The sequence below is a fragment of the Gorilla gorilla genome, chromosome 11 (genome assembly GCF_029281585.2).
Source record: "Gorilla gorilla gorilla isolate KB3781 chromosome 11, NHGRI_mGorGor1-v2.1_pri, whole genome shotgun sequence".
NCBI classification, from domain to species: domain Eukaryota; kingdom Metazoa; phylum Chordata; class Mammalia; order Primates; family Hominidae; genus Gorilla; species Gorilla gorilla.
In genome coordinates this window covers 62767869-62784780 of record NC_073235.2, presented here as the reverse complement: position 1 = coordinate 62784780, position 16912 = coordinate 62767869, and the positions used below count along the sequence as shown (strand labels likewise).

Sequence of the window (16912 nt, the reverse complement as noted above, 5' to 3'; positions counted from 1 at the left end):
TGTGTAATGACCAGAGACGTCAGCCCTCAGCTCAGCACGTCAACGGTCAGCTCAGCACGTCAACGGTCGGCTCAGCAAATATCCAGCCCAAAATACACCTAGTGGTCTGTTCTTAAAGACCAAAAAACCAGGCCCTTTTTCTTCCTCCTTTCTTGCTGCTACGCCACAACTATTTCATTGCTTGTCAATGCTCAGCAAGGAAGAGAGCCTAACAGCAGCCCTCCCACCTGTGGTAAGGAAGCATGTGGGCGAGAACCTCGGGATAATCTTATCTATGCGTTTATGACCAAGGTCCTCTTTCAGAGCTACCTGTTCAGCTGTTCCCGACTGGAGGCTCCCGTGCAGCATTCACGGAGGAGCGAGAACTCCTCTTTCCCTCACTTGACTGCTTTTATAGGAGGCACTTAATATGCAAAATAGGCTCCTTCTGCCCAAAGTGGAGTAAACGTTTTAGTGTGGTGGTTCAGTATTTATTTCCTGGTGTCCAGTGGCTCTGTCATGGTGATAAAAAGAGTGGGCAAGGAAAAGATGCAGTCGGCTCCATTTCTGGCTGCGTCCCCTGCTATGTGGATGGTGTGCGGGGTGAGTTAGATAAGGGAGGGGTCAGAGCACTTAACTTGCGGGAGCCAAGAAATCGCTGGTACTTGATGGCTGTTTCAGAGAAGGAAACAACATTCCTCTGATGCTATAACTGGTGCTTCTGAGAGCAAAATGTCAGGGAGGAGAGAAGCATGGCCTCTTGAGACAAACCCAGGCTGCGAAGAATGTAAGCTCTGGTCTCACTTTGCGTTCCAGCCAAACACCTAAGGGCTCCTTTCTATGACCAAAGGTAAGAAAGAAATGCAATTCAGGCTCCTGGGCACCTTCGTTTTTGTTCACCCTATTTTTGTTGTAGCTTCTCGCCGCTGAAGTCCGCGGCCCTCTATCTGGCTGTGTTATGTACTGAAACCGGTAAACATACTCAGGAGCACCAATCCACGGAAAAGGGAGGATCAAGCCAGCGATGGTGGTTCACAGTTACCGCTCCCATGTAACTAGAGGGGTTGTGGCACGTTTGGGGATAAACCCCACCTAGCTGAAAGCTCTGAGACTGAAGTGGAATTCTGGGGTTGGAGGAGAGGAAAGAGGGTGTGGCCGTTGCTCTGTGGTCTACGTATTTTCCCCTCTATAGTGGCTGCGATGAGGAAAGCCAGGGAGTGGAGGCGGGAGTCCCGTTTTTCACCCCACTGCCACACCCTTCATGGCCAGTGGCTCTAGGTTTATCCGCTGGAGCTTAAATCCCACAAATACTGATTTAAAATTCACTAGGAGAAAGGCAGTGCCTCCCAGCCTGAGCCGGGGCTCAATGAATGTTAAGATATGACTGATTATATCCTCATTCCATTAGGGTAGCCAAAAAGGAAAAGAGCCAGCGCCATTGGGACAAAGGTCACCGACCTCTCAATCGCCCTGCCCCTTCCACAAAAAGCCTGAGATGTCAAGTAGGTGGGGGAGGGAGGAGAGCCGGGAGCTCAGGGTTTGAGGAAGGCCAGGCAGTCTCTGCCCCTCGAATAGCAACGCGATGAGCTCAGCCCCCTCAGTCCAGGCCGAGAGCCAGATGGCGGTCACGTGGCCGCGGGGCGCCCCGGGCGCAGGGTCCTCGGCACAGCTGAGGGGTGCGCGCCGAGCTCCGCCGGGCGAAGGAATTCCAGCCCCGCAAAATGGCTCCAGAGTGTCTCCCGTGACTCGCTCGGGGGCTGCGGAGGGCAAGAGGGTGTGTGCGCTTGAGCCGCTAGAGGGAGGGCGTTTTGTTCCTCAGCCGTCAGACGCGAGCTCTGCAGGCCGAAAACCCAGACCCGCGGCAGCCGACATCGGGAAGCCCCTGGGCGGAGGTTTAGCCTCTCGGGGCACACAGGCTGGGTCACAGGGGTCTTGAATTTGGGGTTCCTCGTAAGACTGGAGCGCAGGCCGTCGCCTGTGCTGGCAGCGCCCTCATTGTGAGCGTTGTTGGTCAGACTGGGGAGTGACTGAAATGTGACTTTGAAGGTTCAGGGAAGCTGGGGGCGGCTAGGGAGGAAACCGCGCGCCTTGCCAGACCACGTGACTCGGCGCGAGAAAGCGATGGCAGGTCTCTGGGCTGCTCAGAATTGAAAACGTGGCTTTGAATTAAATAATTCGGTTTTTTTATGCGACTCAGAGACTTAAGATTTAATGTAGGCTATTCCAGTGCTCACACAGGACCCAGACCATAAACCAGACTGAAGGGATTTCCTATCCCCTAGTATCCTTGAAGCCACCTGCCCTACTTGAACACCTCCAGGGACCAGGCACTGCCTGCCTCACAGGGCATCAGGTATCTTTAGGGAACAGCTCTCAGACTTGTTTGCAGAGGAGTCCAAATTGTGGCTTTGAAATTCCCACTTACGGGCCTTAGTGCTGCCAACCGGGATGCCACAGAGTCAGTCAGTCATACTTCAAGTGTGGAAACGTGACTCCATGGCTCTGCTCTTCTCTGGGTTGAGCATTCCTTCCAGCTTTAACTCTTCCTCGTCAGCCCTGGTCACTCCACATCATCAACTCACCTTCCAGATGTACCACAGTTGACTCAGGATAAAACCCAAAACCGGAGGAAGAACTTGGGACTTCACCTGTCTCCCCTGCCCTGCCGGTTCCTTTTTGACTTCTCAGACATACCACAATTCTTAGAACTTGTAGCCAGTGAAAATCCCTATGTTGCTTTATTTTTTAAATGACAGTAGTTATGCTAAAGACATGCAAGATAATATGAAGTCATTTTAAAATGAGGACATTTTAATGACATGGAAAATGCTTAGGATATAACGTGAATAAAAAGTGTTAGGAACAGAACTGTAGATACAGTATGATCAAAACTATGAAATAAGTATAAAACCCAAGGAGAGGCTGGGCACAGTGGCTTATGCCTGTAATCTCAACACTGGGAACCAAGGCCAGGGGATTGATTGAGGCCACGAGTTTGAGACCAGCCTGGGCAATATAGCAAGAGTCATCTCTACAAGAAAATTTTAAAAATTAGCCTGGCATGGTGGCACACACTTGTAGTCCTAGCCGCTTGGGAGGCTCAGACAGGATTGCTTGAGCCCAGGAGTTTGAGGTTGCAGTGGCTGTTATGTTCACGCCACTACACTGTAGCCTGGGTGACAGAGAGATACACTGTCTTAAAAATAAATAACAAGGAGAAAGTACTTCAAAATGCGTATCAAGTGGGAGGATTATAGAAAGTTTGTATTTTCTCATTTATACTTCCCTGAATAATTTTTCCAGTTTTCAACAATGAAAACATTTTATGATCAAGAAAAAAAATTCTTAAAGAATGTTGTCACATTATCCTGAAATTATGCAAGTCACTATGCTCATATTCCAACTAAGCACATTTGATTGATTTTTTTGTGTTTAAAAGATAACTACCCCAAGCATTGGCAGACACAAAGATGATGTGATGTGGTCCCAGTCCTCAAGGGACAATCTTAGAGACACAAGTCTATAAGTGACAATATTATAAGGAGAAGTAAGAAAAGATCTAAATAAAGAGCTTTGGGAGTTCTGTGAGGGGGCGAAGATAATGAAAACATCTCTCCTGAGATTCTCAGTATTTCCACATTTCCAACCAGTTCCTTTTTTACTGATCAGAATTCACTTGAGAGCAGCCATTTTCCTCACGGGTTCCTCTACCTTCTGAGAGATGAAATTGTCAGGCAGACAGACAAAGTCTTTGATAGCTCTGCCCTTGCCAGAATGAGACTTGGAGCAGATGTCCAAAGAGTTGACATTGCTGTCACTTCTGTTCTGAAAATACTGGAATGTGTAAGAAGAAAGAACTGTCCTTTAAAAAAAAAAAAATCAAGTAGGGTGTGGGATACTTTCCAAGTAATGTCATTTTGACTTCTTTTACCCTTGGTCACATGTTCTCCACACATCAGATTATGGATTTGCAAACACCTGTATAGTTTTCCCATGCCCTTCATATATCTTGAGAACTATTTGTTATTTTCTTCAGGGAAGCCTAGGCAGGAATCCCATTTTATCCACTTTGTAACTCATGTCTTTGACACATGTTCAAGACCATAAATATTGTTCCTGGCCTCCTAGCCAGGAACAACAATTTTTCCTAAGAAATACGTGAAGGAACTTCCATTACTGTTATTTTCTCCCTAACATTTAGTTCAATTTTATTGAGAAGATTTTGTATCCTTCAACTTAATTCTTCCAATGATCTGGGTTTTTTGTTTTGTTTTGTTTTGTTTTACAAACCTGTATTTTACGAAGATTTGAGGCAACTGTGTAGGAAACACAATTAATTACAAACGTAGAAATCTGGACTTGATAAATTAACAGGGAAGAGACATAAGGAGTACACACAATGTAGCTCTATAGGCCAAAGTTCTCCACCATCACTACAGTTAAACTTCAATAATTATGTTTCCTGGCAGCCAAGGTGAAAAGGGAGAAAAGAACTTGCATCTGTAGCTCTTACTGTCAAAAAGAATAAAGCCTGCCAGATTCTCTGGAGAAAGATAGTATTTACTCGCTTTGTACAGGGGCTGCTGCAGGGGTTACTGGGCAGTGTCCACCACATTTCTCCACCAATACAATGACAGTTTCCCAAGCCCATTTCAGATAGGACCCATTCATAAAAGTCAAGGGTGGCACAGCAAGCCTCCATTTCGTGATAGTGATTCTGGTAGGCTATAGACTCATAATAGGTATTCTGATCTCATCACATGTTCTTAGGTGATATACCTCATCCCTCTCACAGAGCCCATTGCTATGACTCTGAAGGACAAAACAGCTCTGCAACAGCAAAAATGTTCCGTATCCTCCTTTTATTTCCACATTTGGCCCTTCACATGGGAAAAGAGATGCAAGCCACAAGTCCTCCTGCCACTTACTGAGCACTTCATGTTATACCTAAGACACCAGCCAGTTTCTTCCATTCCACCCAAAGCAGCAGCTCAGAGGTGAATCGCTGAGCTGTCTGATTTGGGCAGTTGCTCCGTCCTCTGGCCAGTGAGTCAGGAGGTAAGATGATGACCCTTTCCATTACCTAATACTGTAGCCTTCTTAGGGCTCTCACAAATCATAGTGCTTTTTTATTCTGCCATCAAAAGGACCCTTGAGAGCCGAGGAGAGAGAATAGAGAGCCCCAGGGATGCAAGGCAGAGATAGCCCAGTGTGGCCCACCATAAACATAAAATTTCCGAAAATTCTCATGCTTTGTTCTAAATTAATGGGAATTTTGTGTTTACCTCATAACATCTATTTTTCCCCAAAGTGGGTATGCCATTTGATTTATGAAATATTTTTAAATTTTGAAACACAAAAGTTGCAAGTACAGTACAAAGAACTTGTATCCTAATTTACCTGAGAGCAGATCACAGAACAAATGCTCCATTACCCGCTAAAAACAAGGACATTCTCTTACATGACCACAACACAACCATCAAAGCAACACCGACTCATTACTACCAACTAAACCTCAGACCCCAGTCAAGTTTCACACATTAATTGTCATGTCTCTTAAGTTTCTCTCAGTCTGAAATAGCTCCTCAGTCTTTCTTTGACTTTCATGACTTTGACGCAGTTGAAGATTATGAGCCTGTGATTTTGCAGAGTGTCTCAGATTGGTTTGTTTGAAGTTTCTGCGTGGTCCAATTTTGGCAGGAATATCAACAAAGTGAAGCTGTGTTCTCCTCACTGCATCCCGTCAGGAGGTGAGTGATTTCACTGTGTTTCATTACCTATGATACTCTCTCTCTTTGATCACTTAATTAAAGTGGTGTCTGCCAGGCATCTCCACTGTAAAGTTACCTTTCACACTTTGCAGTTAATAAGTATGTTGTGAGGAAGTGCTTTGAAACCATGGAAATACCCCAAACGTCCTCAAACTTTTAATTTATTCATTTACTTTATGTAAGTATGGACTCAGAATTTCCTGTTTTACTCAGTGGATTCTAATCGGTTGCAGTCATTACTTGTTTTGATGTTCAAATTATCCCCAGTTTGGCCCGTGGGAGCCCTGCAAGCCAGCGTCGATTTTTTAGACATGTCCCTGTCATTCTTTAAGCATCGCCTTGCCTACTGGCACCACAAGATGTTTCAGGCTTATTTTGTACTTTCCCTGCCCCAGCCCTGGAATTCTCCAAAGAGCCCTGTTACCTAGCATGATCTCAGCTCACTGCCATCTCTGCCTCCCAGGTTCAAGCGATTCTCATGCCTCAGCCTCCTGAGTAGCTGGGATTACAGGCGTGTACCACCAAGCCCAGCTAATTTTTGTATTTTTAGTAGAGACGGGGTTTCGCCATGTTAGCCAGGCTGGTCCTCAAGTGATCCACCCTCCTCGGCCTCCCAAACTGCTGGGATTACAGGCATGAGTCACCACACCCGGTCAGCCCTAGTTTCTTTTGATGGAGAATGACATTTAGAAGCTAAGGTTTAGGTACTAGGTATACTCTTTGCTACTTGCATGTCACTGTTCCCAAGTCTTGTCAGTAGACAGGGTTAGGGAGTATGTGTATACACATGTGTATGTCCACACACATATTTATACCTTGTCTGTAAATATTGGAAAGCATGAATTTTCAACCACAGATTTCATTTTCCCTTTCCTTTTTTTTTTTTCCTCTTAGAGACAGAGTCTTACTATATCACTCAGGCTTGAGTACAGTGGTGCCATTATGTAGCTCACTGCAGCCTCCACTTCCTGGGCTCAACCAATCCTCCCACCTCAGCCTCTCAAGTAACTAGGACTACAGGCACACACCACCACACCCAGCTAATTTATTTTTTATTTTTCAGAGAGAGGGTCTCACTATGTTGTCCAGGCTAATCTCAAACTCTTGGACTCAAAGCAGTCCTCCTGCCTTGGCCTCCCAAAATGCTGGGATTGTCACTGTGACTGGTCCCTTCCCATTTTTGTAATTATTTTCTGATGGTAAGAAGCCTGGCTCCCAATATCTTTGATCTACTTACTGATATGGTTTGGCTCTGTGTCCCCACCCAAATCACGTTGAATTGTAATCTCCAGTGTTCAGAGAGGGACCTGGTGGCAGGTGATTAGATCATAGGGGTGGGCTTCCCCCTTGCTGGTCTCATGATAGTGAGTGAGTTTTCACAAGATCTGGTTGTGTAAAGGTGTGTAGCTCTTTCTCCTGTCACCATGTGAACATATGCTTGCTTCTGCTTTGCCTTCTGCCATGATTGTAAGTTTCCCGAGGCCTCCCTATCAGGCCTCTTGTACAGCATGCATGCAGAACCGTAAGTCTATTAAAACTCTTTTCTTTATAAACTACCCAGTCTCAGGTAGTTCTTTACAGCAATGTGAGAATGGGCTAATACACTTACTCATTGCTCAGTCCCCCTGTGTGCAACCAATCTCCCATTGCTGGCACCACCCACTTTGCCATGCAAATGCCTTAGCCCAGCTCACCCTGCTCAGGCTCTGATACCTTGCTCTGTGTGGGAGTTTGGAGGGGTGAGCAAGTTGGTTCTTCTCCTACTCTCTGCCCAGAAGCAAAAGGGAACCACATATTAAAGAACAGAAGTAATTCTGCCATAAGAGAGCAAGTACCCTCCACAAGAAGAGACCTTTTGTGATGCCATAAATTTGCCCCATGAAGTCTGCTTATGTCTCACTGTCATACAGAATGTGCTAAAAGTTTGAAACAGAGTTGAAGGGCAGGAAGGGTGTGGAAGTGTAAAATCTGAAAAAAAATATAAAGAGAAGTAATGAGAGGGTGACATAAAGGAGAGAAAGGAAGTAGAAAAGAAAGACTTAGGGAGGTAAGTGAGAAAATAATATAAGGAAGAAAAAGTAAAAAGTGTAGGAGAAAAAGAAGATAAAATGAACGCTTGATTAACATCCCCTTTCCAAAGTTGTTCCCGAAGGCCTAGTAAATCGGCTGGTAATAGGCTTGTAAGATACAATCTCTCAGCCACCAACTTTGGCATGTATTAAATTAAGGAAACAGTGATATTTCTAAGATGTCAGCAGTGAGTTACTATCTTTGAGGCCACAAATCCAGCTTCCTGCAGAAACTCAAATGCAGCAGCCTCTGGATCTTCCCAGGTATTTTTCAAGTGCCTCCCAAGAAAAGCGCCTCACAGAGCACAGAGACTTATCCTCACCAGTTGAAGCATCTCATTAACCATGAGTTAATTCTTAAATTTCTAAGATAAATGCCTTTGAGTTTTTGAGAATGAAAAGAGCTTCAACCTTGTGGTCATGGGGAAGTGTGAATTCCCCAAACTAATTCATCTCATCTGTTTTGTCCTCCAATTGGCCCTCTGCACCATTGGTCAGTGCTGCCAACCCCATTTGTCTCCATGTGCCCACCTTCCATTCCACCTCATCTTACTGCAATCTAGTATCTGCCACAAGCTCTTCATGCATGGAGGGTCAGAATCCTATTCTCAAGTAAAAGAATCCTTATCTAATGACCTCTTTGCTGCATCTGTCATAAAAAGAACAGTAGGAAGAGCCCATGGGTTAGAGGATGAGTATTGGCAAAGACCAGCAGAGAACCCGAGGAATGCAGCTGAGAAGGAGCTAGTCCTCATGGGCAGTGGGGAGCTGGGCTTAGGGTAGCAGGGATATAAGTGGCTTCCCATGTGTAGTTGTATTGGCTTTGTGGATACTGCGAAAGAGCTCCCCTCCTTTCTCCTTAAAAAACGAAACTAGGTTTGGCTAAGCAAGGATGCAGTTCATGGTTACGGGGTCTCTGGTGCATTGAGTATTGTTCCAGTGGCTTCAAAAGACAGCCGTGGCAGCTGGGGAACCAACCATGCTGCTCCGGGGCCTGCCACGTGCTCACCGTCCACCCCAGTCCCCTGGGCCTCTGCAACTCTCCCTCTCCTGGCCTGGCAGTGGCTATCATGGGTCTCTCAGAGTCTTGGCCCTTCGAGCCTGAAGAATAGCTTTAATAGCCCAATGTTGCCACTGCCTGAGTGGGGTGGTGGAATGTTCTCCTCATTCACACCTCATCACAGAACCAGATAGGGTGGGCCAGATGGAAGGAGTGCATCTGGGTATTATTCTGAAGCTGAGGCTTCATAAGGGGGTGCCCATATGTCTCCCTCCTCCACTGTACTGAGAAATGGGGATCACGCCTTTGTCTTCACTGGGTCCTTTCCTTTCCCCAGCCCCACTCCTAGTGCCTCACACACGGATACCTAACCTGCCACTTACTCAAACTGCAACTTTAGATCAACTGGGGATGGAGGAGGCACACTATTCTTAGAAGTCTTTACTGCCATCTGCTAGAAAATTGTCAGAAAGCCCATACAAATGTACAATGACTACGTGAATGGCGCCCCCAGAGTTGTGCAGTGTGTGGCTTTCTCACCGTAAGCTTCAGTCTGTTCGATGGATGAAAAAAATCCAATGCTTATAGCCAATGCTTATATTCATTTTTGCTAATAATTCTAAACTCTCAAAATGGGGTTCCCAGAAGTGCTAACAAGGAACAATGATCTAAATTAACATTAATTACTCCCTTTAGGTGGAAGATCCACCAAAAACTTAAGTTCAGATCAACCAGAAACTGCCAGCACAAGGGGCTTGAATGATTTAATAAGACAGCCAGTGATAGATTTGAATTTTTTCATGGCTTAATGATTTTTTTTTCCATGTGGAACTAGGAGGCTGGCAGTTTGCAGACTATAGCAGGCACAACATCAAAATTTGTCCTCAAGTTGTTCCTGCTAGGGGCTAGAAAGAATGGACTGGCAGAGTGTGGGCCTTCCAGCTGAGCCCATGGTAAGGGGCGCTGACAGGGTCATACAGTGCATGTTTGGCTGGGTAGGATGAACAGGTTGCTCACCAAAAGCTGTATACCAAAAAGACTGCTTGGCCCAGCAGAAGGCAATGTTTTCTCGTTTGTCTGCCCATAGGCGATGCCTTTTTCTAATTCTCACAAGGACTAGCACCATATGAGAGATTCAAATTGTCACTGCAATGCTGAGCCTAATAACAGCAGTTCCCTGATATTAGCATCTCTTGTGCAATCCACAAAACCAAACACCCTGGCTCATTCTGATCATTACTTCTTTCCCTCTTGCTACATTAAATCATTTATAAGCCTGTCATGAAATCTCTGTGTTCTAAGTTCAGCTCAGTGACTTTGTGAGCTGGAAACTCTCTGCTCCTGCAGATTACTCTTTTCTGCTGTCTATATCTCAAGAGACTGACCTTCAAGGGTGGCATTAAACAAGCTTACTTGCCTTCTGACTTCCATCTGGTTTGGCCAATGAGAGATGCTGGCAGACCAGTAGGCTGCCAGGCGGGCTAGAGCAAAGATCGATTAACGCTTCCTCCCTGTGGGCCACAGGTTGGCAGTGTCCATGTCATGGGCTGAATTAAGTCCCCCCAAATTAATATGTTCAATTCCTAACCCCAAGTACTTCATAATGTAACTGTATTTAAAGATGGGACCTTAAAGGAGGTAATTAAGTTAAAATGAGATCATTAGGTGGGACCCTAATCCAATATGACCAGTGGCCTTATAAGAAGAGGAAATTTGGACACAGATGCAGGCACAGAGGAAAAACCATGTGAAGACTGGAAGGAGAGAGGCCTTAGAAGAAACCAACCCTGCCAGCACCTGCATCTTGGACTTGTGAGGACATAGATCTCTGTTGCTTAAGTTATCACATCTGTGCGATTCTGTTATGGTACCTGAACAAACTAATACAATCCCTCTACCAGAGTCACAGCTGCAGTCCATGCCCCCACTCCTAGAGCTCCAGTTTTCTCCCTGGGCTTGGATCACAGCATCCTCTCCTTACCCCTTCAGGCTTAGGAGAAAGCAGGAAGGGCCCCTGCTATTGCTTCCCTATCACTGCTGGTTTCTCTGAACTGCACACATGTCTTTGTAACTGCCTTTATTCAACTCTTCTTCAGTCACCCCACCCCAGTGCACCAGGTGTTACTTACAGGGACTTAGATGGATCCACTTGTTTCCCTCACTATTTGCCTGAGCTGTTCCTAAAATGTAATCCTACCTAGCAGAAATAAACCAAAATGGCTTATCAGGTGAGCCCCTTTCTGTCACATTACTGTGTAAAAAGTATTTTTGAAGATTTCCATGGTGACAAGAAGCTGTTGGAATATGCAACCTAACAGCTCTGCAAAAATGAAGGTACTGAATTGTAACTAATGAATGAGAAACTGACTGCTTTGACAAAAGAAATGTATGCTATGGAGAGAACACTTTGAAGGTAGATATTTAGAATTGTTTCCACCATTGAGAAATGTTGGTTCTGAAAACAGTGTTACCGTTATTAAAAATTCTAATACGTACATGTGTCGAAAGCTGAGAAATGGAATTTTTCTACATTATTTTAAAATATTTTAAATGTAGGCTGGGCACATTAGCTCACACCTGTAATCCTAGCACTTTGGGAGGCCAAGGTGGGAGAATCCCTTGAGTCCAGGAGTTCAAGACAAGCCTGGGAAATAAAGTGAGACCCAGACTCTACAAAAAATTTTAAATTTAGCTGAATATGGTGGTGCTTGCCTGTAATCACAGTTACTTGGGAGGCTGAAGTGGGAGAATTGCTTGAGCCCAGGTGATCGAGGCTGCAATGAACTATGATTGCATCACTGCACTCCAGTCTGCTGACACAGCAAGATCATCTCTTATATGAACAAACAAAAAACCTTTTAAATGTACAGTTTCAGAGAGCTTTGGACATATATTTATGTCCAAAAAAAAAGGATGGAAATCAATATATTAAAAGAATATCTCCATTCCCATGTTTATTGCAGTACTATTCACAATAGCCAAGATAGGGTTCAACCTAAGAGTCCATCAATGGATGAATGGATAAAGAAAATGTGGTATATATATATACAATGGAATATTATTCAGCCATAAAAAAGAATAAAATCCTGTCATTTGCAGCAACATGGATGGAACTGGAGGCCATTATGTTAAGTGAAATAAGCCAAGCACATACAGACAAATATCACATGTTCTCACTAATGTGGGAGCTAAAAAAGTGGATGATCGCCAGAGACCAGGAAAGATAGGGAAGAGGGAGAGATGAAAGGGAAAACAAGAATATAAATGTGTTTATTACCACTGAACTGTACACTTAAAAATAGTAAAGATGGTAAATTTTAAATGTGTATTTTACCTCAATAAAAATAAAGTGTTAAAAAACTGAGAAGTGGGGTTTTTCTAAATTATTTAAAAATCTTTCAAATGTACAATTTCAGAGAACACTGAATATATCTTTATCTGTCTATCTCTGTCTCTACTTATCTATGTAAAAATGGTGCATCAATCAGACTTCTTTGCCTTCTGACTTTCTCTGGGTTTGGTCAATGGGAAGCACTTTGATTAGAATATAAGAACTGTTGATTGACCCAAGGCAGATGAAAATGTATTGGTAAACTTTCAACGGAACCTTTGCATAGCTGGTGGGTGTGGGTAAAAAAGTGAGTCTAACTTAGCAATTACAGCCAATTATGCCCTTCTTGCATTATCGCTGTAGTATTGTTTTAGCCATGAGAATCACTAAAGCCAGGTATCAAAATAGACTGATCTTAGAAGCAGACTTTTGAATTGTGTCACAAAGTGTTATATCAAACTTTTCAAATGAAGCATATTCAGTTCAGTTACATATAAATATAAAATGAGTATAGAACCTTAATAGGAAAGCAAAAAGCAAAAGGGAGTTTTGTACCATCAATAAAATAATATTATTTCATCTTTTCTTCATTCTTTTTCGTTTTTTGTTTTTTGAGACAGAGTCTTGCTGTGCCACCCAGGCTGGAGTGCAGTGGTGTGATCTCGGCTCACTGCAACCTCCGCCTCCCAGGTTCAGCAATTCTCCTGCCTCAGCCTCCCAAGTAGCTGGGATTACAGGCCTGCACCACCACGCCCAGCTAATTTTTGTATTTTTAGTAGAGATGGGGTTTCGCCATGTTGGACAGGCTGGTCTCCAACTCCTGACCTCAAGTGATCCACCCACCTCGACCTCCCAAAATGCTGGGATTACAGGCGTGAGCCACCACCCTGAACTCTTTGCTTTATTCTTTAACATTTTCCCTGTTTTTAATTACTATAATATGTTAGTTCAATAGTATATATAACATATATATAATTTACAAAGAACAAGTATTGGGAGTATCTGCTTAAAAACCTTTTACTGAATCCAGTGAGCCATCCAAAAAGCCTGGAAACCACTGAGCATTAAACCATAAGGGGCTGTAAAATTAAAAAAAAAAAAATCTGTACCCAGAATCTTAGAACTTCAGATTGACACACTCTATGTGTCAACCAAAGTGGGGGATGTGAAGGAGGAACTGCCAGCCCCAAGCAGCTTCCCACATTAGTCAGGAGAGTATGTTCATTTAGTTGCACCACCATTTCTCAGAACGTTTTGGAAATATTTGAAATGTAGTAGGAGACCTAAGGGACCACCCAGTCAAAACCCAAACGAAAGCCTTCCAAAGACAACAGGGGGCAAAATGAGGGTCAGCTCCTCCCAGCTCCACATCCGGCCAGCAGCGGGCTGGGCAGGGCAGCCATCTTGTCCCACTCTGGCCTCTTCCGCGCATTCCTGACTGTTACAGGGGGCCTGAGCCTGGGGAATGAATGTTATCACTGCAGGCAATGTTTAGAGGTGACAGAAAACACTCCAGTCACGTCAGAGAGAAGAGCCATTTAGACTAGACTAGGGCGCAATACCCCTGGAGCTGAGCTCCCTTGCCTTTCCCCTAATGCCTCCAACAAAACGAGACTCCGGTTCCAGGCAGCGCTCTGGACGATATGCTTATTTACTCTGACATTTCAGGCAAATGGCTGTAAAATACTTTGGTGGCTTGGAGACATGACTATACAGTTTTGTAATGAAAGCTGCTTCCAAACTGCTTTCTGTTATTTTTTCAGAATTCCTCACTGATTAAAATCTGGTTGCAAAACAAGGGACCTAGAGAGATGTTCACTTCACCACTTCTCTACAGATGCCTCCTGCTGCTTCCAACTTTTCTCCTTTAAGGCAGGGTGAATCTAAATCATGGTCTCAGCCCTGAAGGAGGCACCAAAGCAGTTTCGTTGCCCTGTGAAAAGCTTCTAGAGGAGCCCATCTGAATGCTTGAAGAAACCAGCCGCCCTTGCAATTACCTAAAAGGAATTGAGTCATTTTAACAAGACATTATTTCTGCCATCCACGGTCACAATCATCTCTTTGAAAAATAAATACTCTTGGTTTGTTGTTTTGTTTTTTTGTTTGTTTTTAATGTCCATTATGGGATGGTCTGATTAGACAATGGGATTTCATAATCTAGGGAGGTGAGCACATCCCTGAGTCTTGCCAATCCTCATTATTCAACCTCCTGCTGTGCTCAGGGGTGGGGCTTCTACACACCAGGAAACTCCAGATAAATGGAAGCACAAACTGCTCTGCCCAAAGCCACACTCTGTGGTGCCAAAGCTGGCAGATCCTGCCATTTTACAGACTATGGCCTCCAAACTGGGTTTTCCTCTTTTTCATCCCTGCAAAGAATAAGAAAGCACATAGTCCCAAGTCCCTTTCTCAAGATGACCCTCCACATGGACACCTGAAGCGATCAAACAGCCTCCGACCAAGAGGCATTTGTTATTTACTCCACACACCATCCTCTAGCTTGTTGCAAAACCTGTCTGCCTTCTCACTGTAAAGAATGACGCACACACTTTTAATCCATTCGGCTTTTTGAAAAATGAAGGCGAGGCCTTGATTTACTGTGGTTTGCCTACCCTACTCTGTAATGCCAACAGATTATTGGGCCTGGTGGCAGCCTTGTCCATCATGTTTTATGGCTGGGGCCATTCCCATCTTGGCTGGGGAGCTGAGAGTGGAATTTTAACTATGAATTTTCTTGTGTTTAATAGACTAAAGTCAAAAGGCCACATTCTGCTTTCAGATATGCATGAACAACTTCCAACTGGAGTTACTCACATATATCTGAATTTAGTTAAAATATTCCAACACCTAGCCACCATTAAATAACATACTTTTTTTCTTTTTAAACCTTTTTAATGTGCATGTGGATGAGTGAAACAGCATGTATAAATTAATCAAAATTATTCGCTCTTTCTGAGGAAATGTTTGGTTTTTAAGAAACAAAGCCATTTGGACATTTTACTCTCCAGTCCTGCTCATCTATTCCACCTTGATACACACCAACCACTGAGCTTCTTCAAGCTTATCTTGAAGGGCTCATTAGCCTGTGCCCTTCCTGTTATGTAGTGGACAGCTGTGGTAGAGTGGAAACACAACAGGGCCGGATTCAGAAGAAGCAAGATCAAGGTCCAGCTCTGATAATAGTTATATGAACTTGAGCAAATCAATTAATCATCTCAGTATCTATTCATCTGTAAACTGTTGACTTCGTAAGATTATTGGGTGAATTCAATAGATAGTGGGTGTTACATTTTTTTTTCAAAAGAACTTTGCCTGTTCCATAAGCAAAAAATGTCCAAACGAAAATCCAATGCTGATGAAGATAGTAAGGAGAAACTTACCATCACACAATAAGAGAAGGAGTATAAAATGGTACTACTCCTTTGGAAAGCAACTGCAATTAATATATTGATAATATTGACCATTTAAAAGTGTCCTCTTTGATCCAATAATTGCACGTATGAAAATTTGTCTTTACCTCTATATGTAAAGCTTTTCTTCATAGCATTTTTATCATGGAAAACAAGTGGAAACAATCCAAATTTTAAGCAAATAAGGGAATGTTTAAGCACACTGTCATATACACTTAACAGAATACTTGGGTTAAATTCTTGTAATGTTAAATGAATAAAAATTGATTCAAAATACATATTCTGCATGATCACATCTTGGTAACAGAAACAACAACAAAAAAGCCTTGAAAAGGACTAGAACAAGTAGAACAAATTTTTCAGAAGTAATTGGTAGAAGAAAATCAGAAAGCACTTTGGATACAAAGAATATACGAACATTTCCCCTCTTTGAATACTTAATACTGTGTACATAGATGGCACAAAGTATATATTAAATGAATTTTTTAAGTGTTATACATTAGCTCCTAATTAGCAAGAACACCCTGCTCGGCTAGCTTTTCAATTAATCAAAATTTTACCTTAATTAGCCCTGGAAAATAGGTTTTTGCAGTGGTTGTATCTTATTTTTCCATCCACCTATCTTTAGGATCATAGAGATTCAGGCTAACACATTTGGCATTTGGTCAGATAGCAAAAGCTTGGATTTAGCCATTGTCACAAGGAGCAACATCAAAGGAATTCTGAAACATTGCTCCCCACATACAGCATGGCCCATGTCATTTGATCTTCAAGAATGCAGAGCAGTGGGTGATGAATGTTCATGAGATCCAATGTATACATTTCCATCAACAGGAGGAATGGGTGCAGGCCAAACTAGCAATGGGTGGTATGCTGTAAGCATAGACAGCCATTTGCAGAGGTGTCAGCATATTGTACAGAATTATAAATAAGGAGGGACATGTGATAAAATTTCATTAATTTACAGAAATAAACCGAAACATCCAAAATAGGCAGCTCCCTGCATATTTCGTCTTCTAACCCACAAGAAGTAATATTTATTGCCTTCATATGAAAGCCAACTTTAGTGATATTCCTTTGTGGTAATATTATGATGTACCATTTTGTATTCCTAGCATGTCCTACAACCCTCGTTATGGTGCACTTATGAGCAGAGCACCACTTTCAGTACACAGTGGAGCTGTCCACCAAGAAAATAAAAGATAGTTTGTGTTGAGACAACCCACTTAGAGAAATGAATTTTACAGAGGGGAGAAATAATGTCTCTATAGCAGAAATTAAGTCAGTTCTTGAATTTCAAATGGAAGTGTCTCCTCACAGCTGAGTTATTTAAAGAGCAAAAGGCCAAACAT

The 16912-nt window shown here is 43.3% G+C and overlaps 1 long non-coding RNA gene across 1 annotated transcript; it reads left to right on the top strand.

Annotated features, from left to right (window-relative positions):
• The first annotated feature begins 241 nt into the window (after positions 1 to 241).
• LOC134756646 (uncharacterized) lies at positions 242 to 14242 on the top strand. Its single transcript, XR_010129594.1, has 3 exons — positions 242 to 829; positions 5680 to 5729; positions 13914 to 14242. It is a non-coding gene; the product is annotated as an uncharacterized lncRNA (long non-coding RNA).
• Positions 14243 to 16912: the final 2670 nt, after the last annotated feature.